We start from the raw sequence: 17,204 nt of genomic DNA on the forward strand, positions 1-17,204 counted from the left end.
ACTACGTTATTTGGGAGGGGGTGTTTTAACAATAGAAAGATTCTGAGCATTTTGTTTTCCACACGTAGCTATATGTAATTAGGATTTCCCCTGCTTCTGTGCTTAGGGATCACTCCTGGCAGGCTTGGAAACAAAGTGGGGTTGGTAGGTATTGAACCCAGGTCAGCCGCATGTAAGGCAGCACCCTACCTGCTGTACTGTGTCTCTGCAGATCACACCTCCTTAATTCTGGTGCTTGCACACACCTTGCTGTGCAATGTGGCAGACAGTTCTTGTGGCACCATTCAATGTGGTTGCCATTGCCGGTGCTTCATCCCTGAAAGTCCTCCTGTGACCATATGGATGCAAAGCAGGAGTCACTGAGCCATGTCCCAGCACCCAGAGTAGAATTTTGTTTTCTTTAGATTCTTTTTGTTTGTTTGTTTGTTTTTGGGCCACACCCAGTGGCACTTGGGTTACTCCTGGCTCTCTGCTCAGAAAGCACTCCTGGTAGGCACGGGGGCCCCATATGGATGCTGGGTTCAAACCACCATTGGTTCTGGGTCAGCGCTTGCCAGGCAAAGGCCCTACCGCTGTGCTATCTCGAATGACCCCATTCTTTTCCTTTAGGTTCTTGTATCATCAGATGGAAGACTTTAACATGTTCATGAACTAGTAAGTAGCATCAGTCATCCTGGAGAGGCAATTGTAGGAATTGGATTCTATGTGTGTTCTCGTCAGCATATAAAGAAAACTGTGATGAGAAAATTACCCTTTTGTGGCCACACAAAGCAAAATATTCCTACAGGAATAGTAATGAAGTATTGGCAAGGTCATGGCAGGGTCCTTGAGGCTTTATTTGACCAAAAAAAAAAAGTACTTTCTCAGTGGCTGATGAATGTATTTTATATTTTGCTTCCCCAAGAAAAGGACAGCCTCAGCCAATCTATTATAAATAGAGGGAAAGATAACTACTAAATAAAACTATGGTCTGGAATGATATACAAGGGGTAAGGTACTTGCCTTTCTTGCAGTTCAGTCCCTGGCATGTCAGAATCAGGAGCAACCCTCTAATCAGAACCATCATTTTGGTCCCAAAAGCAAATAAAGAACAGGAAAAGTAGGAGCCAGAACATCCACACCCATGTCCTACAGTCCTCATAAACTAGAACCCTTGGGTATCTGGCTTAATAAGTAGATTGCAGTCTAGCCCCAGTTGCTGTCAAGGGGACTGACTAGATCTGTTAGATGAAGCTGCAGCTGTCCTTAGTTCCAGGAAAACTGGCCTGGAGGTCTGAAGCATAGGATTGGTGGCTGAGGGAGGTAACTGCACCCAAGTCATAACTGTTAGTGGGATGGTGGGAAGGACCATTAGACCAGAGGTAACACGGACAGGTTTAGGGTCAGCGGCACTTTGATGGCCAGAGTGCAGTAGCTGTACATCAGTACCAGAAACTTGAGCACCACTGTAACTCATTACCTAGGCTGTTAGCAAAACATTAAAAATAATGTTATGTTTTTTAGAGCCACACCCAGCAATGCTAGGGTTACACCCAGCTCTCCACCCAGGAATCTATCCTGGCAAGGTTCAGGGACCATATAGATGCCAGGGGTCAAATTAAATTTAGCAGCATGCAGACAGTGCCCTACCTGCTGTACTGCAGCTGTGTTGCATTCCCTTTTGATTTTTGGGCCACACCTAGCAGGATCAGGGGACCAAATAGAATGCCAAAGATTGAACCCAGGTAGGCCGTGTGCTAGGCAAACACCCTACATACTATGCTATAGTTCTGCCCCTCTTTTTAACTAAAAACTTGTCAAGCTGGAGAGAGAGCACAGCAGGTAGAGCACTTTTTTTTTTGGCGGGGGTGGGGAGTGTTTAGGTCACACCCAGCAACACTAGGGTTACTCCTGGCTCTGTATTCAAATTGCTCTTGAGCCTGCCATGCTCGGGGGACCATTTGGGATGCCAGAAATCTAACTGGGGTACATCTGGGATTGGTTGCATGCAAGGCAATTGCCCTACTGCTGTGCTATTGCTCCAGCCTACTTAGAACACTTGCATGTTGCTTATCTTGGACTTGACTCCTAGTCTCCTGCAGCCCTTCCAAAAATGACCCCTGAGCACAGACAGAACTAGGAATAAGTTCCAATTACTACTAAATGTGGCCCAAAATTCAAAAATAAATGGCACTAGTGAACAACCATGTGTTTGCAGGCTCGGGAGCAGATTGAGGCTGAGTCTGGAGGGAGAATGACTTCAGGCGAATATATATGTGGGTTCTGCGGCCTCTGGGAGGGTGTAACATGGTCCCAGCCTATGAGGGTGTTTAGAGGACACGAGCCCAGATGGTGGCTGATGAACGGTGTCATTACCAGGCCACTTGGATCCAATTTCCTTTTGGGGCGACATCAAGTTTGGGTGTTCTCAAGCAGAATTTTGTTTAGATCATGGTTTAACTACTCGTAGAATTTCTGTGGCCCACAGGAGCCGGCAGGCAGCTGACTCTTGCCAGGGTGCTACAAGGACCCCGATCCTTGTCCAGAGTGTACAGAGCTAGAGGGGTTTTAGGGAACAGTGTTTCAGAGGGAGGATCAAAAAGATCCAGAGATCAGATCATCTAGCTTGTTGATGTTCAGAGTTAATGTGGTGTTGAGCGACGGTGTTTCAGATGAAGAAGGAGGCTGAGAAAGTTTCAGGGACAAAAGCAAGTCATCTTAACAAGTCAAGATGGTAGCCCAGACCTGGACACCTGGCAAGTTCAGGGAAAGACCTAAACTTAAATAAAAGAATATTTTTGGTAGACAAACTCATTCTTTTTTTTTTTTTTTTTTGGGGGGGGGGCACACCCGGTAACCCTCAGGGGTTACTCCTGGCTATGTGCTCCGAAGTTGCTCCTGGCTTGGGGGACCATATGGGACGCCGGGGGGGGGGGGGTATCGAACCGCGGTCCGTCCAAGGCTAGCGCAGGCAAGGCTACCTCTAGCGCCACCGCCTGGCCCCAAACTCATTCTATTTTATTTGTATGTTTTCTTTTTCTTACTTAGTTTTTTTGTTTGTTTTTGAGCCACACCCGGTGACACTCAGGTTTTTATTTTGTTTGTTTGTTTGTTTGTTTTTGTCCCCCAATTCACAATACAGACCAGGCAAAGGGCCTGGGTTGACTTGTATATGGGGCACATTTACTGTACCTCCTCTTTCTATACAGTCAGTCTAAAGAACACAGCCTGTGGTAAGAAATGGGAGGCCTTATCTTTTCTTTCCTTTTTCTTTGATTTATATATATATATACACTATATATACAAAAAAAATCCTTCACCAGTGCAACATTCCCATGACCAATATCCCAAGTGTCCTTCCTCCCCACCCCACAGACACTCAGGTGTTACTCCTGGCTATGCACTCAGAAATCGCTCCTGGCTTGGGGGACCATATGGGACAGAGGGGGATCAAACCTCGGTCCACCATAGGTCAGCCTTATGCAAGGTAAATGCCATACCGCTTCACCACCGCTCCGGCCTCCTTTTAGTTTCTTTGTTGTTATTGTTGCTCTTGTTTTTGGGGCCACACTAAGGAGTTAAACCCAGAGTTATGCACTTGTTTGGTCCATGCTCTACTATTGAGCTCTACCCACTAATCCTAAAGCTGTTACTTGATGCAGTAGAAACTTCTCTGCCCTGTTATTTTCTACCTTTGTTTTTGTTTCTGTTTTTTTGGCCACACCGGTGACACACAGGGGTTACCCCTGGCTATGTGCTAAGAAATCACTCCTGGCTTGGGGGATCATATTGGATGTTGGGGATCGAACCAAGGTTCGTCCTGGGTCAGCCGAATGCAAGGCAAACACCATACGATGCACTATCGCTCTGTCCCCTATTTTCTTCTACCTGATTCAAGTAGTCATTTGCCTCTTTCTTCCTTTTATTTTTTGTTTTGTTTTTGTTTTTTGCATGACACTCGATGGCATTCAGGGGTTACTCCTGATTCTGTGCCAGAAATTGCTCCTGACAGGTACGGTGGGACCATAAGGGATGCTGAGGATTGAACCCAGGTTCATCCCTGGTTGACTGCATGCAAAAGCCCTGCCAATATGCCCCTCTCTGGAAGCAACACCAACGTAGCAAATAATCCACATGGTTGTAGATATAGAACAGATTCAAGAAAACTTCCACCATGAGCTATTATTAATAGCTTAATTAATTATAATATAATTAATAATGATAAATTAATTTATTGTGTTAGTAAAGCAAGTTAAAGTTTTATTCAATGAAACTTAGATGTGAGGAAGGAGAAGGAGAAGAATTACATGTTCACAAGCAAACAAGAGTTTGAAAGAGCAAACAAAGATAAGAGACAAGCAGCAAGATCCATGTTTAAGGGAGAACAAGGGCTTAAAGAACTAGCCCCTGCCTTGTTATTGGGCCACATTCAACAGTGCTGGGACTGACAGTGTCATTGGATTTGGGACAAGAAGGGCTGCTTGTCTGATGATGCTGAGTTTCTCCCATTTACTGCATCTCCCCAGCCCCTTTCTGGGTTTTTTTTTTCTTCAAGTCTCCCTTTTAATCTTGAGAGACGCCATATGGACTTCTTCCTTTAAACCATCCTTTTCTCCCTTCTTGCTCTCACTTCCCAATCCAATCTTTAGTTTCTGGAAACTATTCTCAATTCCCAGGGATTCTCACCCCTTCTCTCTGACTCAATACCCATATGAGTCCCTCTCTTCTTGGTATCTTTTCATTACTTCATGACCTCTTTCTAGGTAACAGTACTTGCTTAACAGATCAAAGTGAGACACTTGCTGTTGTAGCCACTAACCACCATGTGCTTGCTTTCTTTGGTGGTAGAGTTGGGGACCACACATAGTGATGTTCAGGGCTTACTCCTGTCTCTGTTCTCAGGGGTCACTCTAGTAATGCTTAGGGAGACAATATACAGTGTTTGGGATCAAACCTGGGCTGGTTGCATACAAAGCAAGTGTCTTAACCCCTATGATATTTCTCCTGGTGTACAGTTTCTTTTTTTTAAATTAATTATTTAATTGAGCTGGAGTGATAGCACAGCAATAAGGCATTTGCCTTGCTCGCAGCCAAAACTGGACAGACCCATTTTGAATCCCGGCATCCCATATGGTCCCCTGAGCTTGCCAGGAGCAGGCTGAGCACAGAGACAGGAGTAATTCCTGAGCACCAACAGGTGTGACCCAAAAACATAAGCAACAAAAAAATTATCTAATTGAATCACTGTGAGATATATAGTCACAAAGTTGTTCATGATTGAGTTAAGTCATACAATGTCCAACACCTTTCACCAATGCATATTTCCTACTACCAGTGTCCCTAGTTTCTCCCCCCGCCCCCATATATCATCCTCTCCCTTGGTTGCCTCTGTCAAACATTCCCCCCCCCCTCATCCTCTAACCTCTTCATTTTTTTCCTTTTTTATTTGTGTGTGTGTGTGTGTGTGTGTGTGGTTTTTGGTCACACCCAGCAGTGCTCAGGGTTTATTCCTGGCTCCAGGCTCAGAAATTGCTCCTAGCAGGCATGGGGAACCATATGGGGCGCCGGGATTTGAACCGATGACCTCCTGCATGAAAGGCAAATGCCTTACCTACATGCTATCTCTCCGGCCCCCATTTTTTTCCCTTTTAGACACTGATTTGCAATATTGTTACTGAGGGGATATCATGCATATCACTTTGTAGTGGAAGTCTCATCCACCAGCCCTGGTGAGGTTGGGGAACAGAAGCAACATTGACATAGCAAATAATTCACGCTAGGTAACAGAGATAAAATCAGTACAGGAAAACTTTCACCACGAGCTATCTGCTATTTGGCCATAGATACCAGCAGGCAGACAGTTTAGCTGTCTGGAACTTAAACTGCAAGCAATTTCTCTGACCCATGTCTTTATTGGGAAGAGAAATACCACCCCCATGGGTGGAGAACAGGTAGGCATAGGACACCAATCCAGTGGTACTTCCATTTCATGAATGACAAGCACACAAGCAGAGAATTCTCCTGAATAGGCTAAAAACCAATTATTCTGTTCTAACATTATTTCATCTTTCAGCACCCAGTTCTTGTCTAGAGTGATTATTTCCAACTATCATTGTCATAGTAGTTTCTTTCCTTCTTACCTAACTGCACTCCCCTGCTCTTTGTGGCAAGCTTCCTACGATGAATTGATCCTCTTCACCCTCATTCCTATTGTCTTTGGATATTAATATCATTCTATCTTTTTTATACCCCACAAATGAGTATGATCATTTTATGCTTGATCCTCTCCCTCTGATTATTTTTGCTCAACAAAATATATCTCCACGTATAAAAAAAATTTCATGACTTTATTTTCCTAACAATTACATAGTATTCCATTGTGTAGATGTACTGTCATTTTCTTTGTAGTTTCTTTATCCATTCATCTGTTCTCGGGTTCTTAGTTGTTTCCTGTAGGTTGAGGGAAATGACCATGCATCCTTTTCAATCTAATGAGATCGTTTAAGCTAGATAAGTTAGGTAGAAGCACAGAGGAGACAAACATGCATTTTTGCAAAACATTTGATCATGAACATCCTGTAGAAACAATATAATGGTGAGAAAGACTTGTATTTCTCCAATGAAGTGGAGAAATGTAATTCAATATTAGGAGTTATTTCTAGGTCAGAGTGAAAATACAACAGGTAGGGCACTTGCCTTATAAGTGGCTGACTAAGGTTCAATTCCTGGCAGCCCATATGGCACATGAGCCTTGCCAGGAGTGATCCCTGAGTGCAAAGACAGGAGTAAGCCCTGAGCACTTCTGGGTATGTCCACCCCTGCCAAAAAAAAAAAAAAAAAAAATTAGAAGTTATTTCTTTTTTTTTTTTTTTTTTTTTTTTTTTTTTTGGTTTTTGGGCCACACCCGGCGTTGCTCAGGGGTTACTCCTGGCTATCTCCTCAGAAATAGCTCCTGGCAGAAACGGGGGACCATATGGGTCACCGGGATTTGAACCAACCACCTTTGGTCCTGGATCGGCTGCTTGCAAAGCAAACGCCGCTGTGCTATCTCTCCAGGCCCAGAAGTTATTTCTTAAGAAACATCTTAAGGGGCTGGAGAGATAGTACAAGGGTGCTTGCCTTGCAAGCAGTCGATCCAGGACCTAAGGTGGTTGGTTTGAATCCCGGCATCCCATATGGTCCCCCGTGCCTGCCAGGAGCTATTTCTGAGCAGACAGCCAGGAGTAACCCCTGAGCACTGCTGGGTGTGACCCAAAAACCAAAAAAAAAAAAAAAAAAAAAAAGAAAAAAAAGAAAAAAAAAACATCTTAAGGTTATTTTACCAGAATTCATGTGTTTTTTTTTTTTTAAACTAGGTGAGGGATGAGGGGAAGATTTGAGCCACACCTAGTACTGTTTAGGGATTATTCCAGCCCCAGCCTTATGCTCGTATCACTCCTGTCAGTGAGTGGGTATCATATACTGGGGATCAAGCAATGATTGCCTGCTGCATGAAAGCCAAATGCCAGGGCTGGAGAGATAGCATGGAGGTAAAGCATTTGCCTTGAACGCAGAAGGTCTGTGGTTCGAATCCCAGCATCCCATATGGTCCCCCGTGCCTGCCAGGAACGATTTCTGAGCATAGAGCCAGGAGTAACCCCTGAGTGCTGCCGGGTATGACCCAAAAACCAAAGGAAAAAAAAAAGGAAAAGAAAGCCAAATGCCCTTCCACTTAGTATTTTTAGTTGTATTACAGTCTCATATTTTACCAGTTTGTTTCAGCATGTCTTATCTCCTCTTTCCCTCTTCTTTCTTTCTACTTAAAACCATCTCACCTTTTTTCCCCTGTAACAATAATATAAAAAGTCTGTTGTGTCAAGGCTGAGAATAAGGCTCCCCTGCCAGAGTTATGTGTGAGGCCTTGAGTTTGAAATCTAGCACCATATAAATTAGACCCTATGCATATTATTGCAGGAATTATGCAAAAGTAGTTCAACATACAAAGAAAAGGTATGCCATATTTACATAATCATATCCACAAGCTAAATAAGAAAGATATTGTGGTTTATACTAATTAATACCAAAACAGTTTGTTTTTGTCTTAGAGCCACACAAAGAGGTGCTCAGGCTTACTCCTGACTTTACACTCAGGAATCATTCCTGACAGTGCTGGGAGACCATATGGGGAGCCAAGGATCAAATCTGAGTCAGCTCTGTGCAAAGCAAAAAAGTGCCCTACTCACTATACTATCATTCTAATCCTGAATAAAAAACATGAAAAATACCTATCCAGGGTACCAATTTTCACAAAAGACTAAGAATAGGGCAGATTGATAAAACAAATCTATTAAAAATGTTCAGTGCTGAGACTGGAGTGGTAGCACAATGGTAGGGTTAGGGTTAAGTTGCCTCGCATGTGGCGACCCAAACAGACCTGGGTCCTATCCCCGGCATCTCATATGATCCCCCAAGCCTGCCAGGAGTGATTTCTGAGAGAAGAGTCAGGAGTAACCCTGAGTGCTGCCAAGTGTGGTCCAAAAACAAAACAAAAAAAGTTCAGCACTTAATGGGTGATACTTTCCCCTCAGATTCTCTCAATAATATTCAATGTGTCTTAGCTAGTATAATACAAATGGAAGAAATGAAAAATAGATGAAAAGTGAACAAATAAACATATTCTCTGTCATATTTTACACAAGTACCAATTTCAACTCGACATGCATTTTCATCTTATCTGGAACTTTTCAAGATGAAAAGTTTTGGGCATTTGTTTTGTTCACCCTATTAAGGAGAGTATTTTCCTCTTTTGAAGAAGGCACTGGAAACAGAGAGGAGCACAGATCTGAGATCCTAGGAATGAAAGAGAACAAAATCCACTCTAAAGTGAAATCTCTGCAAGCCTCTCTCCTGCTCTGCTTCTCACTGCCCAGTCCTTGGACCCTTCTAAAGCTCAAGTTCCTCAGTATAGACACAAGAGTGTCTCACAGATTTGGCTTTTTTTTTTTTTCTGTTTGTTTGGTTTATATTTTTTTTTTGAGAGAGAGAGAGAGAGAGAGAGAGAGAGAGAGAGAGAGAGAGAGAGTTAGAGGCAATAGACCCACCTAAGCCCCTTCAGTAAAACATAACCAGGATATTTATCTGTTTGAGAGGCCCTTAGATGCAAAATTAGGGTGATGAACAAAGCCTGGGGGTGGGGGGGTAAAGCCTGGAAGGTCAAGGTCTGGAAGGAGTTATTTCTGATTGATGGGTAGGATTAAACTTTCAAGCATTCTCAGAGAGACTGATTTAGAGGGTGTGTGGCCCTAACTTGCTTAACTTTGCCTGAGATTTGGGCTCATGCTCTCAGGAATCTGGTGTGGAGTCCACCTAGCTCCTGAGTTGGCCAGAGCTGTATGTAAACTAGCTTCTCAGGACCCCTTGACCCTGTCCTTTGTCAGCCCAGATACCTCACTCCAATCTGTGTGTGGGACCCTGGCTGCCTTTGATGTTCCAGAGTTCTTGGTAGAGGGTTCTGTAATTTTTATTTTGTTTTGTTTTGTTTGTTTTGGGGGACACACCTGGTAACACTCTGGCTTTGTGCTCAGAAATTGCTCCTGGCCCAGGGACCATATATGGAATGCTGGGGGATTGAACCTGTGGTTCGTCCTGAGTCAGCTACATGCAAGGCAAATGCCCTACCACTGCACCATCTCTCCGGCCCCAAGGGTTCTGGAATTCTTGATTCTGCCAATCTGTCTATTGGTTTGTTGTGTTTGGGTGTTGTTTGAGAAACATGAGAGAGCAATGGCCCAAAGGGAAAGTGAATGGAGGTGGGTGTGGGGGAAGAAATAAGGAGGACAATTGGAGATGTGAGCTTATTTAAAAACTTCCTTCCTGGGCCTAGCACAGCGGCATTTGCCTTGGAAGCAGCCGATCCAGGACCAAAGGTGGTTGGTTCGAATTCCGGTGTCCCATATGGTCCCCCGTGCCTGCCAGGAGCTATTTCTGAGCAGACAGCCAGGAGTAACCCCTGAGCACTGCCGGGTGTGGCCCAAAAACTAAAAACAAAAACAAAACAAACAAACAAACAAAAAAAACCTTCCTTCCTGAAGCTGGAGAGATAGCACAGCGGTAGGGCATTTGCCTTGCATGTGGCTGACTGGGAAGAACCCGGTTCCATTCTAGGCAGCCCATATGGTCCCCCAGCCTGCCAGTGGCAATTTCTGAGAGCAGAGTCAGGAATAACCCCTGAGCACCACTGGGTGTGGCCCAAAAACCAATCAATCAATGAATAGTTTTAAAAAAAGAAAAACTCCCCTCCTTCGTTCCTTCTTTACTTCCTTTCTTTCATCCTTTGTTTTGTCCTTCCTTCTTTTCTTCCTCCTTTCCTTCCTTCTTTCTTCCTCTATCTTGTTGTCATTCTATTTTTCTTTCTCTCTTTTGCTTTCCTCTCCCCTTTCCCTCCTCTCCTCTCCTCTCCTCTCCTCATCCTTTTCGGCTCCCTTCCCCTCTTTTTATCTCTCTCTCTTTTCCTATCACCTTCTCTCCTCTCCTCCCTATTCCCTCTTCTCCCTTCCTCTCCTCTCAGTCCTCTCCCTGCCCCTCCTTTCATTTCTCTCTCTCACTATCACCCTCCCTACCGTCCTCTCTTTTCCTCCCCATCTTCTCCTTTCCTGTCTACTCCTCTCCCCTCCCCTCCTCTCCCTTTCTCCCCTCCTTTCTCCTCTCCCTCCCCCTTCTCTTATCTCCCCTCCTTTCCTCTTCTCTTCTCCCCTTCTCTCTCCTATCTTCTCCATCCCCTCCTCTCTTCTTCCCTCCCCTACTCTCCCCTCCACTCTCTTCTCCTCTTCCCTCCCTTCCCCTTTTCTCTTCTCTGTTGTGGTCAGGGGCTATTCCTGGCTTGGTACTTGGGGCTCACTCCCAGAAGTGCTCAAAGAACAGGAGATGCAGGATCAAACTCAGTACTCCCACATGCTGGAGGTTTTTGTGTCACTTCATCTGACTGTCCTGTCACCAGCCCAGTGTCTTTGCAACAATGATACTCTGTGGAAACAGAAACCCCGAATTCCTGGATCCGAAATGCTAGTATTGACCTGACACCCTGGCTGTGAGGATGGTTGTCTCCTCTCACTGGATCTTGTCTCAGATAACACCTTGGTGATTGCTTTCACGCTAAGCTTCCTTCCTTCTGTCTTTGAGTTGAAACTGTTATTTTGTTTTTGTTTTTCAATTTTTTAAGGTAGAAAGTTAATTCATGTGCATGAGCACTTTTTACTTTCTTTTTGTTTTTTTAGGTCACTCCTATCAGTACTCAGGGCTTACGCCTGGCTCTGTACTCAGAGATTTCCTCCTGGTGGGACTCAGGGAAACATATGTATTACCCATGTCAGCTGCATGCAAAACAACATCTTAACTCCTGTACTATGTCTCTGGCCCTCTTTCTTTCCCGTTAATACATGTTACATCTTTATATTTCTCAGTAAGTGACTTTCTCTACATCCCATGGCTTTTTGTTAATGATGCTGTTTTGTTTCTATTAATCTCAAATCATTGTGCAATTTCCTCCATAATTTTATTTTGGTCCATTTGGTTGCATTTGGGAACACATTTGTAAATTTCCCAAATTGTCCCATGACTGTCTTATCATTTATTTTCATTGTTATTAGGGTAACAAATTTCTTCGATTTCAAGCCTTTCAAAGGTGTCATGATTTGCTTTATGCCTCACATATGGACCGAGCTAGAAGAATGTGCCATGTGCCCTTGAAATAATGGGTATTCTGTTGTTGAGTGAGTGGTTTATATTCAGCTGTTAGATCTAATTGTTTCATAGTGTGCTTTAACTTTTCTTTTACATCTTCTGTGTAGTTGTTTAGCTATCATTGAAGTTAAGTTACTAAAATCTCCAACTGCTATGTTCTATCAATTGGATGCTGTTCATTTGCTTTATGCATTTTGGGACTTTTGTTGTTAGGGTCACAGGTGTTTATAATTCTCTATGGACTTCTGGTAGGATTTAGCTTTTGCCATTAAAATATGTCTTTTGGGGGCCTGAGAGATAGCCCAGTGGTTGGGCTTTTGCCTTGTAAAAGTAAGTGGTCGACTCAGGACCAATGGTGGTTCAAATCTCGGTATTCCCATATGGTCCCACGTGCCTGCCAGGAGTGATTTCTGAGCAGAGAGTCGAGAATAACCACTGAACGCTGCTGGGTGTGATTCCCCCCAAAATATGTCTTTTTCTCCTAGAAACAATTTTTATCTTAAAGTCTGTTTTGTGTGATGAGTATATTCAATATTGTTCTTTCTTCATTGTTGCCTGCTAGGCTAATTTATTTATGTATTTGTACTTTAATGTTAACCATTTTTTACTATTATATACTTGAATATAAAATATATCACTTAGTTTAGCTAAGTGACAATCTAGCTAGCTTATACTTAGAAAAACAAAAACCATTCTGGGCCCGAGAGATAGTATAGGGCTTAAGGGGTTAAGGCACTTCTCTTGCTTATAAATGCTCTACCTGCTCCAAAGCCCCATATATATATATATATTTGAAACAATATAATTTTAATTTAATACACACAATGTGCATGATCATTTCAATAGACACAGAACACATTTAACAAGTTACAACACTCTTTTATAATAAAAAATCAAAATCAATAAAATGGGGTTTGTAGGAACCTTTCTCACTATAGTCCAAGTCATTTACCACAAGACCACAGCAAAAACCATCCTCAGTGGTTGAAAAATGAAAGCTTTTCCTCTAACATCAGGCATAAGACAAGGTGGTTCACTCTCACCTTTACTATTTAGTATTAAAATAGTAATACTATTCAATAACCATAAAAATTACACGAGAGAGAAATTAGAGGCATCTAGTTTAGAATAGAAGTTAAGTTCTCACTATTTGCAGATGCCATGATGTTATACTTAGAAAACCCTAAAGACTCCTCAAAAACGCTCCTAGGAGCAGGCAAGTACCCTACCGATTGAACATCACTTGCCTTTGAGCTGAGTATTTTTCTGTTATTCCTGTTGGTCATATATTTATCTTCTTTAGGGACATGTCTATTTGTCTCCTCTGCCCACTTCCTGATGGAGTTGGCTCTTTGTTGTCGACTTTTCTTGATGAAGTTGGCTCTTCGTTGTCGACTTTTATTCCTTGCCTCAGATATTGTTCCTCCTTGGAGTTGGGACGTACAATTTTCTTCTCATCTCCCTCCTTTCCTTCTTCCCTTCCTCCCTCCTTCCCTATCTCCTTTCCCTTCCTCCTTTCCTTTCTCCTTCCCTCACTTCCTCATTTCTTCTTCCTTTTTACTTCCTCTTTCCTTCTTCTTTTCCTCCCTCCTTTCCCTCCTTTCTTCTCTCCTTCCCTCTCTTCCTTTCTCTAAGTCAGTCAATTTCTTAAAAAAGAAAAAGAGGGGCCGGGAAGGTGGCGCTAGAGGTAAGGTGTCTGCCTTGCAAGCGCTAGCGTAGGACGGACCTCGGTTCGATCCCCCGGTGTCCCATATGGTCCCCCAAGCCAGGGGCGATTTCTGAGCGCATAGCCAGGAGTAACCCCTGAGCGTCAAATGGGTGTGGCCCAAAAACCAAAAAAAAAAAAAAAAAGAAAAGAAAAAGAAAGAAACTAAAAAATTTTTTTTCTTTTCATATAGTAGAATGTGCTTTCGTTTATACTGATTGTTTCTTTTTGCTGTGCAGAAGCTATTAGTTTGGTGTAATCTCAGTTGGTAATTTTTTTTTGTTTTATTGTTTTTTTTTTTTATTTTTGGTCACTTCCGGAAGCGTTCAGGGGTTACTCCTGACTCTATGTTCAGAAATTGCTCCTGGCAGGCTCAGGGGACCATATGGGGCGTCAGGATTTGAACTATCATCCTTCTGCATGTAAGGCAAACGCCTTACCTCCATGCTATTTCTCCGGCCCATCAGTTGCTAATTTTTGCTTTTGTTTCTTTTACAATTGATTTACAGTCCCTAAATACATCACCACAGCCACTATTGTGTAGTATATTGACTGTTTTTCTTCAGTGCATTTTATGGTTTCAGGTCTAACATCTAAGTCTTGTTGATTTTTGTGGCTGGTATCAGGTAGGTCCACATTTATTTTTTTTGCATGAGGCTCTCCACTGTCTTTTGTTTTAAATAATTAATTTTATGAGCCACACCCAGTGGTGATCAGGGCTTTCTCTTGGTTCTGCACTCAGAAATCACTCCTGGAAGGCTCAGGGGACCAAATGGGATGCTGGGGATTGAACCCTGGTCTGCTGTGTACAAGGCAAACGCCCTGCCCACTATGCTATTGCTCTGGCCCTTCCATTTTATTTTCATTCAATTAGATGTCAGAATTTGGAAACTGCTATCTTACTAAGTCGTGTTTTTCTTGAATGAACTCCTCTTTCTGCTTGGGTGTTTGTGCCAGTTCCAACAGTGTTAGGAGCTAAGATACTTCTAGATAGAAATAATAGAGTTCTAAGTTAGACTCTGGCAAAGTATATAGCAAACCACACTTAAAGAGAAACAATAAGAGCTTAATGCTAAGTCTCACACTGAGTTGGGAACATTTTGCTTTTCTTTTCTTCTTTCTCCTTTTCTTCCTCCTTTTATTATTATTATTATTATTATTATTATTATTATTATTATTATTAGTAGTAGTAGTAGTAGTAGTAGTAGTAGTAGTAGTAATAGTAGTAGTTTTGGACATATTTGGTGGTGCTCTTAATTCTGGCTCTGTGCTCAGGGATCACTCCTGGCAGAATTTGTGGGACTTCTTTGTTCTGAGTTGGCTTTTACAGGATTTTCCTAACCTGCCCCACAAAAGGGGCTGGCTTTCCATCCATGTGAGACCCCATTGCCAGAGGGGAAAAGATGGGGCATAGTTGATGGTCTTCTTTGACCTTCCATTCCTGACCTTTCTCCCTGCAGGAGCTTCTGGTGGGTAGAGAGGGCCAAGTAAAGATCTTAAACTCCTCCAAACCCAGCCTCTTGGTTTTCTTACAGTCCAAGAACGTGGCCCTTCCCTACCTACCTAGTACCTTACTTCTTCCCTCCCTCCCTTTCTCCTTTCCCTCTTCCCTCTTTCCCTCCTCTTTTTCCTCCTTTCCTCTTCCTCCTTCTTCTCTCCTTCTTTCTTTCTTCCCTCTCTCCTTCCCTCCCTTCCTCCTCCTCTTTTCCTTCCTTCCTTCCTTTTCCTTCCTTCCTTCCTTCCTTTCCTTTCTTCCTTCCTCTCTTCCTTCCTCTTCCCTCCTCCCTTTCTCCTTTCCCTCTCTACCCTCCCTCCTTTTTCCCTCCTTTCCTCTTTCCTTCCTTTCATCCTCTTTCTTTCTTTCTTCCCTCTCTCCTTCCCTCCCCCTCCCTCCTCCTTCTCCTTCCTCCTTCCTTCCTTCCTTCCTTCCTTCCTTCCTTCCTTCCTTCCTTCTTCCTCCCTACCTTCCTTCCTTCCTTCCTTCCTTCCTTCCTTCCTTCCTTCCTTCCTTCCTTTTTCTTTCTTTATTTCTTTTACAGTGTGCTCAGGGATCATTCCTGACCATTCTCTATGGACCATATGTGGTCAGTCTCCATTCTCAGGGAGATTGCATACTTTGGGAATAGACAGCAAATATTTCACATTGCATATTTAAAACTCTTTTTTAAATTTAGCAAGCAAAACATTCCTCTTCCATAGCAAAGACCCAACTCTGTTGGTCTTTTCTAAGGCTTACACAGCTCAAGAGAATGCAGATGGTTGGACCTTCAGGAGTAAGATACGACTGTTCACACTTCCTCTGGGGCTCCTTTCTCATCCAGTCCCTGCTCCTTCTACTGCACAGCAGTTCATCCTCAGTCACTGTGTGTCTTTTACCTTCAGTTCCTGGCTCTGGTGTATCAATACTTGTGCCCTCTCTCACTGCCACTCATTCCTCAGTCCTGCCAAGACTCGACACCTTTGCTACCACCCATTATCTTTTGGGGTTTATTCCCAGGATCTAAGCATGAGTCAGCAGCAAATAAACACATTGTTCTTCTGAAATTAAAACAAAACAAAACTGTGGTTTCTGTATTATGTGGTAAGTATTCCAAAATACTTGAGCTCCAAAATGCATGGTAGTTGCTAACAAGGACAGCAACAGTGGCAGGAAAGTGGGACCATGAAGTGCAGCCATCTGCTGTCAGAAGGGTGCAGGCTCACCTTGGGCTAATTTGTATATTTGAAAAATGATGGAGCACGTGCTACTGTCCCTCCCCAGGAGCTGTCAGGCTGATATAAATGTTGTCTGGCTTGTGTCTATTCATTTTCATCTCAGCAGCAAATAGAATATTTGCTACTGAGTAGTTTTTAATCAGCCAGTGACATCTGCATCTAAATAAATTGGCTGGATCTGGAGAGAAATGATTGCTGTTGCTTTAGATCATGGTGAAATGTCTTTAATATTCACAGCCCATCCTTTGAGGAAGGCTCAGATTACACAATCCCTCCTGACGCAAACAAGAGCGCATGATGCTCAGATGACATTGGCTGGTGACGTAGACCCAACGCTATAGTTAATCACAAGGCAGGAACTTGCCAGCCCAGGGAAGCTGCACCCCTCAACCCTCTTAGGGAAGAGCTTCTTTTGGGGGGCCAGCTCCTTCCCTTTTCCTAGTAACTTCATTCTATTCCATAACATAAAGCTGCTGCTTCTTGTACCTCATCATTGACAAGAACAGGGATATGTGCCAGCTGCCTGCCGACGTCTGATTTTATGCAGAGGTTGGTGACACCCAATGCTTTTGAGACTCTTTTTTTAATTAGCTCTCCTAATTTCATGAACACCTGGAAAGACAACAAATGACTCAAAGGGACATGCTGCCCTATAATGAGGTGCCCAGGGCTTGAGGGACCAGGAGAGCTAGCCCATTCCTCACTCTATTTTTAGAACTCTAAGTGAAGGATCAACTGCATGCACCAAATCAAATCAGATCTATAATTTTTTTTTTGCGGGGGGAGTTATTTTAAAAAGTACATTGGGTGTCCTTGCTGGTAACATCATTAAAAGGAACTCATAAATGCGAGAATCTGAAACAGTCCGTCTTCAACACCACTTTCCATCTCTCTGAAGCATTTCTCCTCGCTTGCCTCAATCCTCAATTGTCCCTCTGCTTCGGCTCTGTATACCCTGTGATTCAGGATTCGCATTTAGGGTCCTTTTTGACTTCTCTTTCTGAATCACACCCCTTGAGGGCAGAGAGACATCCATTGTGTTTATCTGCACCTCATTTCCCAGATGGCACAAATTAAATTGTTTCTC

At 43.2% G+C, this 17,204-nt stretch overlaps 1 non-coding gene across 1 annotated transcript; it reads right to left on the minus strand.

The window, feature by feature from the left end:
* Positions 1-3,096: 3,096 nt before the first annotated feature.
* LOC126002554 (small nucleolar RNA SNORA51) lies at positions 3,097-3,229 on the minus strand. Its single transcript, XR_007493241.1, has one exon. It is a non-coding gene; the product is annotated as a small nucleolar RNA SNORA51 (small nucleolar RNA).
* Positions 3,230-17,204: the final 13,975 nt, after the last annotated feature.

Source organism: Suncus etruscus, chromosome 2, assembly GCF_024139225.1.
Source record: "Suncus etruscus isolate mSunEtr1 chromosome 2, mSunEtr1.pri.cur, whole genome shotgun sequence".
NCBI classification, from domain to species: domain Eukaryota; kingdom Metazoa; phylum Chordata; class Mammalia; order Eulipotyphla; family Soricidae; genus Suncus; species Suncus etruscus.